Source organism: Aegilops tauschii, chromosome 1 (genome assembly GCF_002575655.3).
Source record: "Aegilops tauschii subsp. strangulata cultivar AL8/78 chromosome 1, Aet v6.0, whole genome shotgun sequence".
In the NCBI taxonomy this organism is placed as follows: Eukaryota; Viridiplantae; Streptophyta; class Magnoliopsida; order Poales; family Poaceae; genus Aegilops; species Aegilops tauschii.
The window spans coordinates 102,759,723-102,782,511 of NC_053035.3; the positions used below are offsets into that span (position 1 = coordinate 102,759,723).

Here is a 22,789-nt window from a genome sequence, read left to right on the forward strand (position 1 = left end):
ATCACGAAGCACGCCAACAAGAGTTCGGTTTCCCCTGAATTTGCACGCATACCTCCATGCGGGCACGGGTGCTGCGCTTCAGCATATCTGTACTGACATGTCTGACCCACCCTGGACCACGCAAACCTCTCCACAGACTGCATACACCCGATGCATAGGATCTACAGCAAACTTGAAAACCAGTAGTCGGAACGTTATTGCCAAGTGGGACGCCTCCTGGTCGTGTGATGTGGAGCTGGGGGCGGGAGAATGGACCGACCGATGGGGGCATGGGGAGCCGCCCCTTCTATATCAGGCGCAGACCCATCGACCCGTCTCTGACACATGCATTTCTCCCATAGAATAGCCAGAGAGTACTCCCCTTCTTCTTCCTTTGCTTGCCCCATCTCTACCGCAAGTGTTCCTGCTGCCATTGCTCCGATCCAACCTCGGAGTCCGCACTGATGGCTAAAGGGAGGGCCTGTTTCGACTGGGATGTGGCGGCCTCGGTGCCCGGGAACCACTTCGTCCATAATGATGGTGGTGCTCCAGCCGGGGCGGTCGTCATCCCGGGCCCCAGATCAAGAGCTTCTGGTGGCATCAGCGAGATGGATCCCACCAGATTCCCCGGCAACGGGAGCAGCAACGCCCCTACGGCAATCGCGGTGCCTGCTCGGGGGCCGCCGCGTGCCAGATCCAGCGGCCAGCAGCTCACACAATTCAAAGGTATGTACAAAATCCAACCCTAATTGCAAACCTTTTTCTTTGTCCTTCATTGGCTCCAGCTTCGTCAGTTTTCTTTGTGATTTTATTGCAGGCTGCTCAGGGCGAAGGTGCAGGAGTTCGGCATCGGGAGGTGGACGAAGGTCGCGATGTACCTCCCCGGCCGGAGCGGGAAGCAGTGCCGGGAGAGATGGACCAACCAACTTGACCCCAACATTGAGGTGATCACGCGAGATCTAAATTTATTAACTCCCTAGTCCCTTCCATCAGCTTGATGTGGGGAATTTTTATGATCTATGATCGAGTGTGCTTACGGAAAGAAATTCTTCGCTGCGTTAATCTGATTCGTCACCATTTGAAGGTGGGTATTAACTCTAGGATAAATAGTTAGTAGTCTTCCCTGTCTTTAGTCTAATCAGTAAATGTGGCAATTAATTTCTTCATTTAGGCCACTAAATGATCACCCAAGTAATTTTTTGAAGAAAAAAATTGTAGGGAAGTAATTTTCTAAATTAATAAGGATTGATGTTCCTGCCCACACATTAGCATTTGAAATGTGTCCAAGGATTCTGTGTTCAATCCGTAAATAAATAAAATCTCACTTGCACGTACAAATATCAAAATTTACTACTCCCTTTGTTCACAAATATAAGATGTTTTAGATATTTGAATATGGACTACAAGGATTGAAGTAAGTGAACAAACACACTAAATCAAATGTATATACGTACAATTCGGAAAAGTCGTTAGAACATCTTATATTTGTGAATGGAGGGAGTAACTGACTTGGTGTCTCATTTTTTATTAAACTAGATAATTGTTCGTGCATTGCAAAGGGAGTATAAACATTTTTGTAGATTAGCCCGTGGGTGCACGTCTATTATTACATTGGTGCGCTATAATCTTAGGAAGTTATTGTATGCAATTGTCATGATTTCCCTGCCATCTTATTCCTAAGCACTTATTTGGTGAGAATTTATAGAATTACCAAAGAAAATATTATTTAGGAGAAAGATCAGAGATGGGAATCAAAATGTCATCTTATTGTTAATCACTTATTTGGTAATAATTTATTGACTTACCAAAAAATATTATTATCTGAGAAAAATCAGAGGTGTGAGGAAAAATCAAATAGGAGAACATAAGGGGGAACTATATATAGAGAGAGAGGTTGGACAAAGGAGAGGGTGAAATGGGAACCTTAGATTCTTTTTAAGTAGTAGAGAAGATATTCTTGGCCACTAAGTGATCACCAAGTTTTAGAATTATCTTGATTATTTGTCAAATTATTGCTTCTACCTATTTGTGACTTGCGAAAATTTGGTATCCCTATAGTAAGAGTCGATGTTCCAGCCCACAAATTAGCATTTGAGATGTGATACTTTCTTTAGTTGAATCACATGATTATACGTCCAAAAATTTGCACCTATAGTTTGGTCACCATTCGGAGGTGGGTATTAATTCCCGGAAAAATAGTTAGTAGTATTGCATGTCTTTAGTATACTCAGTAAATGTGGCAATTACTTTCTTCATTTACACCACTAAAAGTAATTTTGGGAAATTAATAGGGACCGCTGTTCCTGCCCACAATTAGCATTTAAAATGTGTATAGGAATTCTGTGTTCAATCTATAAATAAAAAAGTCGAACTTGCACTTACAAATATCCAAATTTGCTAATTGAAATGGTGTGTCCTAATTTTCTAATTCTTGGCCACTAAGTGATCGCCCAAGCATTACCGAATTTGGACCACAATAGCCAGCGACCATTCGCTGTCTAGGATGGCATTTGCAAACGGCGCTGCTAGCAGTTTTAGTGTTTGCGGATGGTATTTTTGACAACAACAAAAGCATGGCATTTTGTTTATTTTAGTGCATTCTTTATCAAAAGAAACTGCCATCATCAGATCTTGATCCTGTGGTATGTGCGGCATTTGCTGGGATTTCGTCCCCAGGAAGGTTCCCTAGATAGAGATAAGATTACTGTTTTTTTGTCTTTGTTATTTTTCAAATTATTGCTGCTACATATTTGCGACTTGCCTCAATAGGGTATTCCCTAAAGTAAGAGTCGTTCCAGCACACAAATTGCATTTGAGGTGTGGTACTTTTATTAGTTCAATCATATAGACAAAATAAGTCACATGTTGATAGTGGGATACACATGTTCCAAAATTTTGATGTTGTTTATTTGTGAAATTGCTGCTTTTTATTTATTATGGTTTTCCTAAATTAGGTGAATAGGAGTAGATTTTCTTGCTCCTGGGTTAGCATTTGAGATATATGTGGGTTGCGACAAAATTGAGCTCCACTCCACTCCCTCCAGACCGTACTCACTGCGCAAGGCGGACCCTACTTTGGTATGCAGCTGCGGCCTGCTTCGCCGATGGAGATGTGTGCACGCCACCAGTCCATGCACTAAGCCCCCCTACCCACTGCTATGAGCCCTATGATGAGTTGTGCATGCATAAACCCATGCACCGACCCCCCCCCCCCCACCGTTCCTCTTTGGGCCTGATGAAGAACCGCATGCCCATTTTCATGCCTAGCTTCGTGGCATTCCTAGTGCTCTTGGACAACGACCCAATGACGACAGAGATGGATGCTTTGCATTCTAGTTGCGCTCCCGGCAAGGCCCTCGCCTAGCGCACCACTTTTTGTGTCAATGTTGCCTCCCATTATCCCTGCTCCTAGCTCCACTCCGCCCTGGTCACCCACAACAAGGAGGGAGACATCTTGCAAAGGTCAAAGACTTTGACAAGTCGGCATAGCCCATGCCGGCATGCCAAGAATAGGGTCATTCCCATCGCACAGATCCTGCAGAGGCTTCTCTACCAATGGATGGGAGTCATTGGTGATGTTGAACAGGTCAACAAGGAAGAGGTTAACCCTTCATGGCTCTATTTTAGGAGAGGATGCCAGACATAGCGTCACACTCCGGATGCTTTTCAAACTTGACTATGATTTGACGATGGTTGTGGAGTGTAGAAATATATTGCCCATCTCTCTCAACCAGTTTGGTTTTTTGGATGTGCTAGTCGAGCATGAGTTCAATATGGTATCCGAGCCAAGAGGTCTCAAGTCTACTAACGCGGTATTAATAAAGATTTGGCGGCCTACATCAACCCCACCCCTAAGGACTAAAATAGCCTAGACACGAGGGGACGTGTTGAAACATATTGCCCGTCTCTCTTCAGCAATTCAGATTTTTGGATGAACTGTCTGGAGCATGAATACAGTATGGAGGATGCTTTGACGGAGCATGATGGCGAAGGTGGCCACGCGATGTGATCGCCGACGGGCGATACGTCACGGGGACAGCCTGATCACTTGGTTTACCTAATGATGCGTTCATGATCCATGAGCTAGTCAATCCCATGTTTGAGATGAAGTATAAGATTTTTCCTCCTCCGCCCATTGATCCTCCAGTGAAGGTAACGAGTGTTAGCTGTTGGGGAATGTAGCACGCAATTTCAAAAAATTCCTACGATCACGCAAGATCTATCTGGGAGATGCATAGAAACGAGCACTACAAAAAAAGACACATCCGTGACATTTTGGGTTGAACGAAATTTTTATCTGTCATACTTATGACACTTCTATGACAATAATTGTGACAAAACCCGGTATCATCATAGATGTGGTGGGGTCCTACTTCTATGACAAAAAAATCATGACAAAAAATGGGCTTTTCGTCCTGGGCGGGCCGGAGACGCAGCTGCATGACATTCATTGGGCCGTCCATGACGGAAAAAACCGTGGTAGAAGCGAGGGCGAGGAAAATATTAGGGAGTTCCCAGTTACGATGGGTGGTCGGGGCCGAGCGATGCGCGTTTCTCTCGTACGTATGCGCGTGTGTGCGAGGCGTTGGGCTCTAACTGAACTCGAGTGAGGCGTTGGGCTCTAACTGAACCCGAGCGATTGCACTGCAGGCTACGCATTACTGAACCCGAGCGATTGATCGATCCCTTGCTGTTAACTGAACCCGAGTGTGATTCCTTCGCTACTGCTGCTAACTGAAGCCGACCGATGCTGCCTCTGGATGAACAGTGAGCGTTGTTGAGGGGGTTTGGATGAACAGTTCCCGGTGGGGGTTGGATGAACAGGAACCCGTTGTAGTAGAGGCCGTTGCCGCTGGTTGAACAGTACCCCAATCGATCGAGCCGGTGGATGAATAGGACCCTGTGGAGGGGTGGATGAATAGGACCCCGTGGAGGGCTGGTTGAATAGTAACCGGTGGAGGGCTGGTTGAACAGTAGCCGGTGGAGGGCTAGATGAACAGTAGCCCGTGGAGGGGTGGTTGAACAGGACCCCCGTGGAGAGGGCTAGTTGAACAGTAGCCGGTGGAGGAGTCCGCGGTGGAGGCTGGATGAACAGGAGCCCGTGGATGAACAGTCACAGGTGGAGGCTGGAGGAGGTCGACGGTGGATGAACAGTAGCCCGTGGAGGCAGTCGACGGTGGAGATGAACTGTATCCCGTGGAGTCCCATTTTGCGGTATGCCACACCCCTCCCGATGAACAGGACCCCTGTTTCGACCTAGCGCTCCAACACAAGTCCGTTTCCTCCATTTTGCGGTATGCCACACCTCTCCCGATCAACAGGACCCCGTTTCGACCGTAGGAGGTCCGTTTCCTCCGTTTTGCGGTACGCCAGACCCCTCCCGAAGAACAGGATCCCGTTTCCACCATGGCCGGTCGAACACAAGGCCGTTTCCTCCGTTCTGCGGTACGCCAGGCCTCGTTTCCATCGGCTGTTCTGTCCAAGCCGGTTGGCTCCCACGCGTTCCGTTTCCTCCCGATGAGCACGACGCATTTCGTTGCCTCCCCATGAACACGAGGATGACGCAGTTTCTCCGTTCTGACCCAGCCATGTACACGAGCCCTGGCCGTACGTATGCGCGAGTAGGCGTTCGAGACCCCGCCCGTATGTACGTACGTGGCCGTATTTTCTTTCTTGCACCCTGGCCGCTGTACGTATGTGTACATGCTATGTGCGCGCCTCTACTACCACACGTGCCCTTCCTTGCACGGCCACGGTTCATCGCTGCAGCCTGCAGACAGACCGATCGACCAGTATGTACGTACACGTTCGCGACCAGAATGACAACGCTACGTACGCTTCGACCAGGTGGGTCCCGACTGTGAGGCACTTCCTTGCGTGCGAAGATGTAGCTGGTGGGTCCCAGCAGTCAGGGGGTGAATCATTTTTTTGCCTGTAATATGGACGCACTTCCTTGCGTGCGAAGATGTAGCTGGTGGGTCCCCTTGCTGTTAACTGAACCCGAGTGTGATTCCTTCGCTACTGCTGCTAACTGAAGCCGACCGATGCTGCCTCTGGATGAACAGTGAGCGTTGTTGAGGGGGTTTGGATGAACAGTTCCCGGTGGGGGTTGGATGAACAGGAACCCGTTGTAGTAGAGGCCGTTGCCGCTGGTTGAACAGTACCCCAATCGATCGAGCCGGTGGATGAATAGGACCCTGTGGAGGGGTGGATGAATAGGACCCCATGGAGGGCTGGTTGAACAGTAGCCGGTGGAGGGCTGGATGAACAGTAGCCCGTGGAGGGGTGGTTGAACAGGACCCCCGTGCAGAGGGCTAGTTGAACAGTAGCCGGTGGAGGAGTCCGCGGTGGAGGCTGGATGAACAGGAGCCCGTGGATGAACAGTCACAGGTGGAGGCTGGAGGAGGTCGACGGTGGATGAACAGTAGCCCGTGGAGGCAGTCGACGGTGGAGATGAACTGTATCCCGTGGAGTCCCATTTTGCGGTATGCCACACCCCTCCCGATGAACAGGACCCCTGTTTCGACCTAGCGCTCCAACACAAGTCCGTTTCCTCCATTTTGCGGTATGCCACACCTCTCCCGATCAACAGGACCCCGTTTCGACCGTAGGAGGTCCGTTTCCTCCGTTTTGCGGTACGCCAGACCCCTCCCGAAGAACAGGATCCCGTTTCCACCATGGCCGGTCGAACACAAGGCCGTTTCCTCCGTTCTGCGGTACGCCAGGCCTCGTTTCCATCGGTTGTTCTGTCCAAGCCGGTTGGCTCCCACGCGTTCCGTTTCCTCCCGATGAGCACGACGCATTTCGTTGCCTCCCCATGAACACGAGGATGACGCAGTTTCTCCGTTCTGACCCAGCCATGTACACGAGCCCTGGCCGTACGTATGCGCGAGTAGGCGTTCGAGACCCCGCCCGTATGTACGTACGTGGCCGTATTTTCTTTCTTGCACCCTGGCCGCTGTACGTATGTGTACATGCTATGTGCGCGCCTCTACTACCACACATGCCCTTCCTTGCACGGCCACGGTTCATCGCTGCAGCCTGCAGACAGACCGATCGACCAGTATGTACGTACACGTTCGCGACCAGAATGACAACGCTACGTACGCTTCGACCAAGTGGGTCCCGACTGTGAGGCACTTCCTTGCGTGCGAAGATGTAGCTGGTGGGTCCCAGCAGTCAGGGGGTGAATCATTTTTTTGCCTGTAATATGGACGCACTTCCTTGCGTGCGAAGATGTAGCTGGTGGGTCCCAGCAGTCAGGGGGAAACGTTTTTTTTCACAAAAGACGGTGGCCCGTCCGGTGGGTCCCTGATGTCAGGTGGAGGAATCATTATTTTCCACGTAATAAGGAGGCACTTCCTTGCTGTGGCCGTGGACCCAGCTGTCAGCCTATCCACGTACAGTACTCTTCTGATGGAAGTCGTTCCTTGACCATGTTGACCATGCCGCGCCGAGAGCACCAGGGCGGTGGACGACGGCGAGGCCTAGGAAGGGGACGACGCGGAGCCGGGGAAGACGCGGAAGTGGATGCCCATGCGGAGAGGAGTACGAGGGTTCACTTGTTTGGCTGCGGTGTGAGGTTGTCGTCGCCGCAGGGCCTGGCCAGCGGTGGGAGTAGTAGGAGGCGGTGAGGCTTCCGCGGAAGCACAGCCGGCCACGGGAGGCAGCAGCAGGCGGTCTCGTCGGCGGTGGTTTGGGCGGCTGGTGCAAGAAGAGCAGTGATTGAAGAAGCAGCAGGACCGTTCGATTCAAATCCAACGGTCACTGCTGCTAGAATCGTTTGTTGACTAAGTTGACAAGTCCTGCGTACGCGTCAACTTAGTAGGCCCACAGGTCAGCCTCCCAACTGGTGCGCCCCAGATGTCAGTGGGAGGAGTCATTTTTTCGCGTAATAAGGAGGCAGTTGATTGCGTGCGGCCAGGCCAGCGGAGGGAGTAGGATGCGCCGGTGAAGCCTACGCGGCATCATAGCGTCCACAAGAGGTGGGAGCGGGCTGTCCCGCCGGCGCTAGTTTAGGCGGCTGTAGCAGGAAGATCAGAGATTGAAGAAGCACGTCGGCCGTTGGATGGACATCCAACAGTCACTGCTGCTAGAATCGTGTGTTGTCTGACAAAGCCTTGCGTAAACAAGTCAGCCTCGAAATATGTGGCATGTACAACCCATTTGCTATTATTTTTATAATTTTTACTCATTTTCTAATTCATATGGAATTTATTGCAGCCCATTTTCCATTTTTAGAATTGCTGCCCATTTTCTGGTCAGTACCAGGGTTTAAAAATTGAACTAAATATGTGCGAAATTTTGAAAATTCGCAAATTTTTGATGGGGAACAAAATATTCTTAATCCAAAAGTTAGTAGCCATACTAAAACAAATTTAAAAATAAATTAGTACTATGTCATGTTAAATCCAATGAAATATAAAATATCAGTGAAGAACAAAAACAAAAAAACTAATTTCCCATTTGATATAATTTTTTTGGAATTTTCAACCCCTTTGATATTACTTTTAACAGACACTGAACATACTCTTTGGCTAGGCCGGAATGCATCCGTCCTCGTCTTGAAAGATTTGCAGCCCAGTAAGTCGAAGAAAACAAATAGGCCTAGCTTGGGTATTCTTCAAAAAGAAATACTGGGCTACCTATTTTCCCAAAGAAAAAACTGCTGGGCTGGTCATGTTGTTAGACGGGCCGCAGAGACCGCACAACCCAGTTTATAGCCTGCTCTTCCGAATTACTACTCAAAAAAAAGTTGTGCAATTCTGTCGTTAATTGACTATACGTTGAAAATGATGTGGGTCCCAGATATCAGCAGGGTGGATTAGAGTAAAAAAACGAGGGGTGCATCTGAGTAGTAAAAGAGGCGCTTGCTTGTGTTCGGGAGTGGACCTGGTGGGTCCGCACGGTCACAACTACAGTCCTCTCCCGATTCACTATGTTGACAGGGCTGGACGGCGGCGCCGCGGCGAGTGCACCAAGGCGGAGGATAAAGTGTTGTCGCCAATGTGCTGTGTCACTTTATTCGTCAGTAAGAAATGTGATGAATTGTCAGCACTCATACTTATATGTGCAAAACCTGTCATCTGTCTGCTTGTTTATCTTTCAGAGTGAGGAGGATATAAGTGTCAAACAAGCGCAGTCTCATCAGCTTGCTCAGTTGCTTGCACTGCAGCTCCCGAGCAGGGCAAACCTTTCTTGAACTCTATTGAAATGCTGACGGTTTTGTATATTATTTTTTCGGCGTGTTTATTTGCACTGGTGGCGATCTTTGATGCCCAGTGTATGTAATCTGTTGTCTGCTTGTGCTTTATTATCATAGTGGCGAACTTTGATGCCCAGTGGATGTAATATGCCGTAATTTCTTTATTTTATAGTCTAGGTTTTTTCTTATTCATGATGCTGTAGTTATTTTACTGTATATATATACTATCTTCACAGTAAACCGACCAAACCGTAAAATTACGGTACATAATCGGGCCGTCATGCAAATCACTATGTATGATCCGCATCATGGGCCCAATCATCTTGGTCCGTTAATAGGTCTAAATGTAAACTGGCCCACAAGTAGATTCGGGCCTTTAATAGGCCGAGTAAACCGCCGGCCCCATTTTCGCAAGAAAACTCAGTGGGCTTTTAGGAGGCTGAAAAGTAGGTTGGGCCTGAAACGTGCCGAACAGCTCACGGGCCGGCAGCAGGCCGAAATAGACCCCGGCCCATGATTGTGCCAATCACATCACGGGACGTTAACATGCCAAAATTATCTAGGTCCTTGTTTGGCCCAATCAGATTATCGGGTGTGAGCAGGCCGGATGCAAACCGGGCCGTAGTTAGGCCCAACTATATGACGGGTTTTTAACAGGCCAAAATAAATATAGGGCCGAAATGTTAAATAGGCCTTTAACAGGTCGAAACTAATATCATGTCGAATTAATAAATGGGCCTTTAGCAAGTGGGCCCAAAAGTATAGCGTCTAGTTGACGGACCGAATCTGATATGGGCCATAATTTGGCCCAAAGCCTCTTAAAGGGCCGGATATTATCTGGGCCGTAATTTGGCCCAGAACGTGGTAGGCTTCTAACGGGCCGGATCTCATATGGGCCTTTATTAGGCCCAGAACATGGCAGGCTGTTAATGGACCGGATCAAATATGGGCCGGCATTTGGCCCAAAACATGGCAGCCTGTGAATGGGCCGGCCCACTAGTGTCCTCAAAATCTTGTGGGCCTTTAGCTGGGCCGGCCCATTATGGTCCGCAAAATCTTGTGGGCCTTTAGCTGGGCCGGCCCATTATGGTCCGCAAATTCTTGTGGGCCTTTAGTTGGGCCGGCCCATTATGGTCTGCAAAATCTTGTGGGCCTTTAGTTGGGCCGGCCCATTTAGCCTATATGGGCTTCTATTGGACCCTGCCACGTGTCGACGTATCATAGGCATGTCTCCTCCAATGGACGGGCGACATCTGGCCCACCGAGGAGCAGACACGTGTTTCCTTCGGCCAATGAGACTTTGACACGTGGAAAATCACCATTGGTCCGGGCTGTTAACGGGTTATCGGATCCAAAACCGGACCCGATAGCTTAACGGCGAGCCGTTACGGTGGATGCCACGTTTCGGTCTCCCTTTACGAAAGCACTTCTATGACACGCGATTTATCATCATGGAAGTGGACACTTCCGTGATGATAATTTTGGTAATGTCATGGAACACTTCTACGACAGCACAGGTATGACTATCTTGATTCTATCATAAAATCGTCATGGATGTACATGCATGACAGAAAGCGTGACCTACTATGACAAACACGTATCATCACGGAAGTGTATTTTTTTGTAGTGGAGAGGGGGAGAGTGTGTCCACGTACCCTCGTAGACCAAAAGCAGAAGCGTTAAGTTAACGCCGTTGATGTAGTCGAACGTCTTCACGATCCAACCGATCTAGTACCAAACGTACGGCACCTCCGAGTTCAGCACACGTTCAGCTCGATGACGTCCCTCGAACTCTTGATCCAGCAGAGGGTCGAGCGAGAGTTTTGTCAGCACGACGGCGTGGTGACGGTGATGGTGATGTGGTCCGCGCAGGGCTTCGCCTAAGCACTACGATGCTATGACGGGAGGAGTAAACTGTGGAGGGGAGCACCGCACACGGCTAAGAGAACAACTATTGTGCCTTGGGGTGCCCCCTGCCCCCATATATAAAGGAGGGGAGGAGGAGGCCGGCCATCAAGGGGCGCGCCAACGGGGGGAGTCCTACTAGGACTCCACTCCTAGTAGGATTCGCCCCCCTTTTTCCTTCTCATGGAGGGGGAAAGAGGGAAGGAGAGGGAGAGGGGGAAAGGAAAGGGGGGCCGCGCCCCCTTCCCCTTGTCCAATTCGGACATCCCATAGGGGGGCGCGCGCCACACCTTGTGGGCTCTCCTCTCTCCCCTATGGCCCATGTTGGCCCATTACTTCCCCTGGTTCTGGTAACCCCTCGGTACTCTGATAAATATCTGAAACGTCCCAAAACCATTCCAGTGTCCAAATACTATCATCCAATATATTAATCTTTACCTCTCGACCATTTCGAGACTCCTCGTCATGTCCGTGATCTCGTCCAGGACTCCGAATAATCTTCGATCACCAAAACACATAACTCATAATACAAATCGTCATCGAACATTAAGCGTGCGGACCCTACGGGTTCGAGAACTATGTAGACATGATCGAGACACATCTCCGGTCAATAACCAATAGCGGAACCTGGATGCTCATATTGGTTCCTACATATTCTACGAAGATCTTTATCGGTCAAACCGCAATAACAACATGCGTTATTCCCTTTGTCATCGGTATGTTACTTGCCAAAGATTCGATCGTCGGTATCTCAATACCTAGTTCAATCTCGTCATATTGCTTGCAAGGCTTATAGTGATGTGCATTACCGAGAGGGCCCAGAGATACCTCTCCGATACTCAGAGTGACAAATCCTAATCTTGATCTATGCCAACCCAACAAACACCTTCGGAGACACCTATAGAGCATCTTTATAATCACCCAGTTACGTTGTGACATTTGATAGCACACAAGGTGTTCCTCCGGTATTCAGGAGTTGCATAATCTCATAGTCAGAGGAATATGTATAAGTCATGAAGAAAGCAATAGCAATAAAACTTAACGATCATTATGCTAAGCTAACGGATGGTTCTTATCCATCACATCATTCTCCTAATGATGTGATCCCATTCATCAAATGACAACACATGTCTATGGTTAGAAAACTTAACCATCTTTGATTAACGAGTAGTCTAGTAGAGGCATACTAGGGACACTTTGTTTTGTCTATGTATTCACACATGTACTAAGTTTCCAGTTAATAAAATTCTAGCATGAATAATAAACATTTATCATGATATAAGGAAATATAAATAAAGACTTTATTATTTCCTCTAGGGCATATTTGTTGGGTAACGTAGTAATTTCAAAAAAATTCCTACGCACACGCAAGATCATGGTGATGCATAGCGACGAGAGGGTAGAGTGTTGTCTACGTACACTCGTAGACCAAAAGCGGAAGCGTTATGACAACGCGGTTGATGTAGTCGTACGTGTTCACGATCTGACCGATCCTAGTTCCGAAAGTACGGCACCTCCGCGATCTGCACACGTCCAGCTCGGTGACGTCCCACGAACTCTCGATCCAGCTGAGTGTCGAGGGAGAGCTTTGTCAGCACGACGGCGTGATGATTGTGAGGATGAAGCTACCGGCGCAGGGCTTCGCCTAAGCACTGCAATTATATGACCGAGGTGGATTATGGTGGAGGGGGGCACCGCACACGGCTGAGACAATGTATGTTGTTGTTGGAAATATGCCCTAGAGGCAATAATAAATTGGTTGTTATTATTATATTTCCTTGTTCAAGATAGTCGTTTATTATCCATGCTAGAATTGTATTGATAGGAAACTCAGATACATGTGTGGATACATAGACAACACCATGTCCCTAGTAAGCCTCTAGTTGACTAGCTCGTTGATCAATAGATGGTTACGGTTTCTTGACCATGGACATTGGATGTCGTTGATAACGGGATCACATCATTAGGAGAATGATGTGATGGACAAGACCCAATCCTAAGCCTAGCACAAGATCGTGTAGTTCGTTTGCTAAGAGCTTTTCTAATGTCAAGTATCATTTCCTTAGACCATGAGATTGTGCAACTCCCGGATACTGTAGGAATGCTTTGGGTGTACCAAACGTCACAATGTAACTGGGTGGCTATAAAGGTGCACTACAGGTATCTCCGAAAGTGTCTGTTGGGTTGGCATGAATCGAGACTAGTATTTGTCACTCCGTGTAAACGGAGAGGTATCTCTGGGCCCACTCGGTAGGACATCATCATAATGTGCACAATGTGACCAAGGAGTTGATCACGGGATAATGTGTTACGGAACGAGTAAAGAGACTTGCCGGTAACGAGATTGAACAAGGTATCGGGATACCGACGATCGAATCTCGGGCAAGTAACATACCGATTGACAAAGGGAATTGTATACGGGATTGAATGAATCCCCGACATCGTGGTTCATCCGATGAGATCATCGTCGAACATGTGGGAGCCAACATGGGTATCCAGATCCAGCTGTTGGTTATTGACCGGAGAACGTCTCGGTCATGTCTGCATGGTTCCCGAACCCGTAGGGTCTACACACTTAAGGTTCGATGACGCTAGGGTTATAGGGAATAGATATACGTGGTTACCGAATGTTGTTCGGAGTCCCGGATGAGATCCCGGACGTCGCGAGGAGTTCCAGAATGGTTCGGAGGTAAAGATTTATATATGGGAAGTCCTGTTTTGGTCACCGGAAAAGTTTCGGGTGCTATCGGTAACGCACCGGGACCACCGGGAGGGTCCCGGGGGTCCACCAGGTGGGGCCACCGGCCCCAGAGGTCTGCATGGGCCAAGTGTGGGAAGGGACCAGCCCCTAGGTGGGCTGGTGCGCCTCCCACAAGGGGGCCCAGGGCGCAGGAAGGGGGGAAAGGGGAAACCCTAGTCTCAGATGGGCCTAAGGCCCATCTAGTGGGGCGCCCCCCTCTCTCCCCCCCTTGGCCGCCCCCCAAGTCCCATCTAGGGCTGGCCGCACCCCTTGGGGGAGAACCCTAGATTGGGGCGCAGCCCCTCCCCCTCCCCTATATATAGTGGGGGTTTGGGGGCTGCCATAGAGATGAGACTTCCTCTCTTTTGGCGCAGCCCTACCCCTCTCCCTCCTCCTCTCCCGCGGTGCTTGGCGAAGCCCTGCAGGATTGCCACGATCCTCCATCACCACCACGCCGTCGTGCTGCTGCTGGACGGAGTCTTCCCCAACCTCTCCCTCTCTCCTTGCTGGATCAAGGCGTGGGAGACGTCACCGGGCTGCACGTCTGTTGAACGCGGAGGCACCGTTCTTCGGTGTTTAGATCGGAATCAACCGCGATCTGAATCGCTACGAGTACGACTCCTTCATCCGTGTTCTTGCAATGCTTCCGCATCGCAATCTACAATGGTATGTAGATGCACTCCCCTTCCCCTCGTTGCTAGATTACTCCATAGATTGATCTTGGTGATGCGTAGAAAATTTTGAATTTCTGCTACGTTCCCCAACAATTGTTGTGTTCTAGGGTGCCCCCTGCCCCCGTATATAAAGGAGCAAGGGGGGAGGCCGGCCGGCCCTTGAGGAACGCCAAGTAGGGGAGGAGTTCTCCTCCTAGTAGGAGTAGGACTCCCCTTTTTCCTAGTCCAACTAGGAGGAGGAAGGGGGAAGCAAGGAGAGGGAGGGAAAGAGGGGGCGCCGCCCCCCTCCTTGTCCAATTCGGACTCCCAAGAGGGGGGGCGGCCAGCCCTATGCCCCGCTCCTCTCTCTCTCACACAAGGCCCATGTTGGCCCATTAGTCCCCCAGGGGGTTCCGATAACCCCCCGGCACTCCGTTAATTATCCGGTGACCCCCGGAACTCATCCGGTGTCCGAATATAGTCATCCAATATATCAATATTTATGTCTCGACCATTTCAAGACTCCTCGTCATGTCCGTGATCACATCTGGGACTCCGAACTATCTTCGGTACATCAAAACACATAAACTCATAATATCGATCGTCACTGAACGTTAAGCGTGCAAACCCTACGGGTTGGGGAACTATGTAGACATGACCGAGACACGTCTCCGGTCAATAACCAATGGCGGAACCTGGATGTTCATATCGGCTCCCACATATTCTACGAAGATCTTTATCGGTCAAAACCGCATAACGATATACATTGTTCCCTTCGTCATCGGTATGTTACTTGCCCGAGATTCGATCATCGGTATCTCAATACCTAGTTCAATCTCGTTACCGGCAACTCTCTTTACTCGTTCCATAATGCATCATTCCGCAACTAACTCATTAGTCACATTGCTTGCAAGGCTTATAGTGATGTGCATTACCGAGAGGGCCCAGAGATACCTCTTCGACAATCGGAGTGACAAATCCTAATCTCGATCTATGCCAACTCAACAAGTACCATTGGAGACACCTGTAGAGCACCTTTATAATCACCCAGTTACATTGTGACGTTTGGTAGCACACTAAGTGTTCCTCCGGTATTCGGGAGTTGCATAATCTCATAGTCATAGGAACATGTATAAGTCATGAAGAAAGCAATAGCAACATACTAAACGATCAAGTGCTAAGCTAATGGATTGGGTCAAGTCAATCACATCATTCTCTAATGATGTGATCCCGTTAATCAAATGACAACTCATGTCTATGGCTAGGAAACTTAACCACCTTTGATTGAACGAGCTAGTCAAGTAGAGGCATACTAGTGACACTCTGTTTGTCTATGTATTCACACATGTACTAAGTTTCCGGTTAATACAATTCTAGCATGAATAATAAACATTTATCATGATATAAGGAAATATAAATAACAACTTTATTATTGCCTCTAGGGCATATTTCCTTCAGTCTCCCACTTGCACTAGAGTCAATAATCTAGATTACACAGTAATGATTCTAACACCCATGGAGTCTTGGTGTTGATCATGATTTGCTCGTGAGAGAGGCTTAGTCAACGGGTCTGCAGCATTCAGGTCCGTATGTACTTTGCAAACCTCTATGTCTCTCCTTGACTTGATCGCGGATGGAATTGAAGCGTCTCTTGATGTGCTTGGTTCTCTTGTGAAATCTGGATTCCTTTGCCAAGGCAATTGCACCAGTATTGTCACAAAAGATTTTCATTGGACCCGATGCACTAGGTATGACACCCCCGTTCAAGAATTCATCCGATTAACTAGTTAACTTGCCGACTAATCCCTACTCGTAGGGTCACCGAGTAGCCGATAAACTGAAAAATCGTCTAATTAATAATTAAATGGCCGATTAACTTGCCGATTAGCCGATTAATCTCTTACTCACGAGCCAACCGAGCAGCTACCAGTTAACGATTTCCTCAACAATGATGACACCTAGATCGGATATGAACTCCTTCATCCAGACTCATTCATTTGCTGCTTCCGAAGCAGCTATGTACTCCGCTTCACACGTAGATCCCACCACAACGCTTTGCTTAGAACTGCACCAACTGACAGCTCCACCGTTCAATATAAATACGTATACGGTTTGTGACTTAGAGTCATCTGGATCAGTGCCAAAGCTTGCATCGACGTAACCACTTACGACGAGCTCTTTGTCACCTCCATAAACGAGAAATGTATCCTTAGTCCTTTTCAGGTATTTCAGGATGTTCTTGACCGCTGTCCAGTGATCCACTCCTGGATTACTTTGGTACCTTCCTGCTAGACTTATAGCAAGGCATACATCAGGTCTGGTACACAACATTGCATACATGATAGAACCTATGGCCGAAGCATAGGGAATGACTTTCATTTTCTCTCTATCTTCTACAGTGGTCGGGCATTGAGTCTGACTCAACTTCACACCTTGTAACACAGGCAAGAACCCTTTCTTTGCTTGATCCATTTTGAACTTCTTCAAAACTTTGTCAAGGTATGTGCTCTGTGAAAGTCCAATTAAGCGTCTTGATCTATCTCTATAGATCTTAATGCCCAATATATAAGCAGCTTCACCGAGGTCTTTCATTGAAAAACTCTTATTCAAGTATCCTTTTTGTAGCGACCCGACCTCAAATGGTCAAGTATCTGTGCTTCAGTGTCATCCCTGGATCGGTAATGCTGACACACACAGTACTCGAAGGATTTATAATAGAGTAGCAATCACACACTTATTACATTGAATGTCTCAGAAGAGAACTTATTACAATAAATATGGCTTAAGGCCACCTAATACGATAACAACGGAAGGCTTGGAAGATAAAGTGAGTCCATCAACTCCAACGGCATAGCTGAGTTGCACGGCAACGACCTAACGAACCTTACTCCTCGTCTGAAAAGTCTGCAACATAATACGTTGCAGCCCGAAAACGGGTCAGCACATGGAATATGCTGGCAATATAACACAGTAGAGCAAGAACAGAATAATGCTATCACTACATGCATATTTGGCTGGTGGAAAACTCTATGGTTATAGTTTTTGCGAAAAGCCAATTTTTCCCTACAACAAAGGAATAAGTTCTATTTTAATTATCATGGTAGTTGAAACATCATTGAGAAGGTTCCTCCAACTCAATCCCAATTAAAAGTAATTAACAACCCAACAATATTAATTTAGAGTGATGAGATACTTAGGATAATTCAAGTACTAGATACTCAAGATGTCCATAACCGGGGACACGGCTAACCATGATTAGATTGTACACTCTGCAGAGGTTTGCGCACTTTTCCCCACAAGACTCGATCTCCTCCGTTGGATTTCTCGCACTACATGGTGTTTGAGAAACGGATGACCGAGACACAGTCTTTTAGAAACATTAACTCTTTACTCCGGGCAGACCATACCAAACCTACATCCCTCTACCTGCTGATCCACCTCTTCAAGAGCTCATGCGACTTACTCAACTATGCTAGAGCCCATAATAGCTTGTGGCTGCACACGGAATTTTCTAGCATGAAAATATCTCAGTTCCCTTTGAGCCTGGGTGGCGGACCTTAGGATGATCACACGAGTACTCCGGGATATCCTAGGACAACACTGGATTCTCCAGGTGCCCGACAAGCAATCCACCCAGATGTGTATTTAAGTTGCCACCTTAGTTGAACCATTAATTAACAATCTCACATCTGTCATGGATTCACTCACCCAAACCACGTCTACGAGCATAGCATAGCAATATAAGCGATACGTAGAAGTAACTCCCAAGGTTTGAATATAACAGGGCAATAGGTTCTACCTCATCAACTACTTCCCAATACCCACAAGTTATTCACATCCTAATCATGCAATGTTTGAGGATTGGAACTAATGCATAAAAACTGGGTATGAAAGGAGTATGATCAATGTGTTACTTGCCTTGCTGACGATCCGCAAAACCTAGGGACTCGTAGTAGCACGCTTCGCACTCCGGGAATTCTATCGCAAACAAACAATAGCATACATAAGCAATCAAGCAAAGATGCACGGACAAAACTCAAATAAGAAGAATTGACCAGAAAGTTCAACTTAAGAACTCCGGTTTGCGAAAAGAATCAAATCAAAGGGAGCAACGAAACTCAAACTGCGAAAGAAACAAGATCCGTTTACTAATCTGAACTAAAGTCAAATTTTACAGTACCAAAATCTTGTTCAAGTTGATTAAACAGAAAGAGGGTTTAGAGACGAAGATCTAGGCGCTTGAATCGCGTGATTCGAATAAACGAGCGAAAAGATAAACTAAAACGAAAATCGGATCAGAAATCACGATCGAAAATAATCGCGAAAAATCCAAGAAAAAGAAAACTGACGAACAGGCTAACGAACGAACGTTCGTTGTCTGTAACTAACGAGCGAAAAGCGTTCGTTAAAACGAACGTACGGACGAACGTCCGCTATATAAACTAAACTGTGAAAACCGGCGAACCAATCTAAAAAAAGAAACTAGGGTTTAAAAAAACCGACGGTTTTACCTAAACCAAAAAAAATGAACGGCGAGATCGGATCGGCGGTGGCTCCGGCAGGTTCCGCGGCGGCTCCGGCTGGGCGGGGTGGGCTGCGGGCGGTGCGGCGGGGCGGCGGGGCAACGGTGGTGCGGTTGCGGCGGGCGGCGGCTGCTGCTGCTCCTGCTTGCGGCGACGGGGTGGCGATTTGGGGGCGGGGGCGGCGGCTTATAAAGGGGAGGGGGCTTGCTTGGGGGAGGGGCTTCGTCGGCGCGGGAAGAGGAGTCCAGGCCGGACTCGGCTTCGGCGGCGGCGACCTCCCGGTCTCCTGGAGGGAGACGAGGTGCGGGGCGGTTGGGCCGGCTCGGCTGGGCTTCGGCCCAGTCGGGCGCTGGAGAGATTTTTTTTTATAAATAATTTCGCCAGAACTTAAATAAATCCTAGAAAATAAAATAAAAATCTATAAATTTCAAAACAAATTTTCACCGTCTAAATAAAATATTTAGAACGAGATGAACATTTTCTTGGCCCTAAAATGCAATTTTGAAAAATGTGCAATTTTTCTAATACAAATAAAATAGCAATAAAATCCGAATAAAATCAAATATTTGATTTTAATATTTTTCCTCCAATATTTCAATTATTTTGGAGAAGTCATATTATCTCCTCTCATATATTTTAACATGAAATATTTTTGGAGAGAAAAATACTTAAAACCAATAATCCTCGTTTCAATATTTGATAAAATTCAAATATGAAAACAATGAAATCCCCAACTCTCTCTGAGGGTCCTTGAGCTGCTTAGGATTTCGAGGATCGCAAGACGAAAAGCAATAAAATATGATATGCATGGATGATCTATGTATAACATTCCAAATTGAAAATTTGGGATGTTACAAACCTACCCCCCTTAAGATGAATCTCGCCCTCGAGATTCGGGTTGGCTAGAAAATAGGTGTGGGTGGTCTTTGCGAAGATCATCCTCTCGTTCCTAGGTGGCTTCATCCTCGGTATGGTGGCTCCACTGAACTTTGCAAAACATGATAACCTTACTGCGGGTGACTCGGCTGGCAAATTCAAGAATCCTGACTGGCTTCTCCTCATAGGTCAGATCACTTTCCAACTGAATCGCCTCCAAGGGTACTATATCTCTTAACGGTATATCGGCCATCTCAGCATGGCACTTCTTCAGCTGTGAAACATGAAACACATCATGAACTCCTAACGGTCCTTCAGGTAACTCCAACTTGTAGGCAACTTCTCCCATACGTTCCAAAACATGATATGGTCCTACAAATCTCGGGGCTAACTTTCCCTTAACTCCAAAACGTTTCACTCCTCACAAGGGTGATACTCGCAGATATGCTCTGTCCCAATTTCATTGGTTGCCTCCTTGCGTTTCGAATCTGCATAACTCTTCTGCCTGGACTGAGCTACCTTCAGTCTATCTCGGATCAACTTAACCTTCTCTTCAGACTCCTTGATCAAATCTGGTCCAAACAACTGTCGGTCTCCAACTTCATCCCACATCAACGGTGTTCTGCACCTTCGTCCATACAGGGCTTCGAACGGTGCCATCTTCAAACTGGCTTGGTAGCTATTGTTGTATGAGAACTCTGCGTAGGGCAAATTGCCATCCCAACTAGATCCATAATCCAGCGCACAAGCCCTCAACATGTCCTCCAGAATCTGGTTGACTCTCTCAGTCTGTCCATCCGTCTGCGGGTGAAATGTTGTACTGAACTCCAATCTCGTTCCCAAAGTCTTGTGTAGTTGATGACAAAACTTTGATGTAAACTGTGTTCCTCTATCTGATACGATGGTCCTCGGAACTCCATGCAGACATACGATCCTGGTCATGTATATCTTGGCCAACTTCGCACTTGTATAGGTTGTTTTCACTGGGATAAAGTGAGCTACTTTGGTCAAGCGATCAACTACTACCCATATAGAATCATATCCTGATTTGGTCTTGGGCAATCCGGTGATAAAATCCATGCCAAGTTTATCCCACTTCCATTCGGGTATCGGCATAGGCTGTAACAATCCTGCTGGCCTTTGATGTTCTGCCTTCACTCTCTGACATACATCACATACGGCTGCATACTCGGCAATATCCTTCTTCATACCAGTCCACCAGAAATGTTCCTTCAAATCCAAATACATCTTGGTGTTTTCGGGGTGTATCGAGTATGGTGAGTCATGAGCCTCCTGAAGTATTAACTTCCTGATCTCTGTGTTATTGGGCACATAAACACGGTCCTCAAACCATAAGGTGTCGTGCTCATCCTCACGAAAACCTTTGGCCTTTCCCTTGCTCATTCTCTCTTTTATCTCGGCAATCTCTTTGTCATCCTTCTGAGCTTCTCGAATATTTCCTAACAATGTAGACTGAACCTCCATTGTTGCAACAAAACCTCTAGGAACAATCACCAATCAAAGTTCCCTGAGATCCTCTGCTAACTCCTTTGGCAATCCCGTGCTCACTAGGGTGTTAGCATAACTCTTCCGACTCAAAGCGTCTGCTACGACATTGGCCTTGCCTGGATGATAGTGCAGCTTCATGTCATAATCCTTTATGAGCTCCAACCATCTCCTCTGCCTAAGGTTCAGCTCCTTCTGTGAAAATGTACTTCAAACTCTTATGATCCGTGTACACATCACAACGGTTTCCAATAAGGTAATGTCTCCAAGTCTTGAGCGCATGCACTACTGCTGCTAACTCCAAATCATGCGTGGCATAATTCAATTCGTGCGGTTTTAGTTGTCATGAGGCATACGAAACAACTCTTCCGTCCTGCATAAGCACACTTCCAAGTCCTAGGCGAGAGGCGTCGCAATACACTTGGAAATCCTTGCGTATATCTGGTAGAATCAGCACTGGGGCTGTAGTCAAACGTTTCTTTAACTCCTGAAAGCTTGCCTCACATTCTTCCGTCCATTTAAATTTGGTATCCTTCTTCAATAACTCCATCATTGGCTTTGCAATCTTGGAAAATTCTCAATGAATCTTCGATAGTATCCCGCGAGTCCAAGGAAACTGCGGATCTCGCTAACTGAAGTGGGTGCCAACCATTCAGTGACTGACTGAACCTTGGTGCGGTCTACCGCTATACCTTCTCCTGATATAACATGTCCAAGGAATCCGACTTCCTTCAACCAAAACTCGCATTTGCTGAACTTGGCATACAACTGGTGTTCCCTGAGTTTCTCGAGAACTAAACGCAAATGCTCTTCGTGCTCCTCCTCATTCTTCGAGTATACCATTATATTATCAATGAACACCACAACAAACTTATCCAAATATTCCATGAACACTTTGTTCATCATGCTCATGAAGTAGGCAGGGGCGTTAGTCGGTCCAAATGACATGACCGTATACTCATACAACCCGTACCGTGTGGTGAATGCTGTCTTCGGTATATCCTTCTCTCGAATCTTCAGCTGGTGATATCCTGATCGCAGATCGACCTTTGAAAACACCTTAGCTCCTTGCGGTTGGTCAAACAAATCATTGATCATCGGCAATGGGTATTTGTTCTTGATCGTCACTTCATTTAACGCACGATAATCAACAACCATTCTTAGAGACTTATCCTTCTTCTCAACCAAAAGCACTGGGGCTCCCCGTGGTGATGAACTCCATCGAATGTAACCTTTCTCCAATAACTCCTTGATCTGCTTTTTAATATCCTCCAGATCATTTGCGGGCATCCGATAGGGTCTCTTTGATATTGGCCCTGTACCTGGCAATAGCTCTATCAAAAACTCGATGTCTCGATCTGGTGCATGCCTGGTAACTCCTCTGGAAAAACATCCGGGTAAT

General features: G+C 47.3%; 1 pseudogene; it reads left to right on the forward strand.

The window, feature by feature from the left end:
- Nucleotides 1-363: 363 nt before the first annotated feature.
- The window catches only part of LOC109759831 (uncharacterized), a 51,726-nt pseudogene continuing 29,300 nt past the window's right edge, over nucleotides 364-22,789 (forward strand).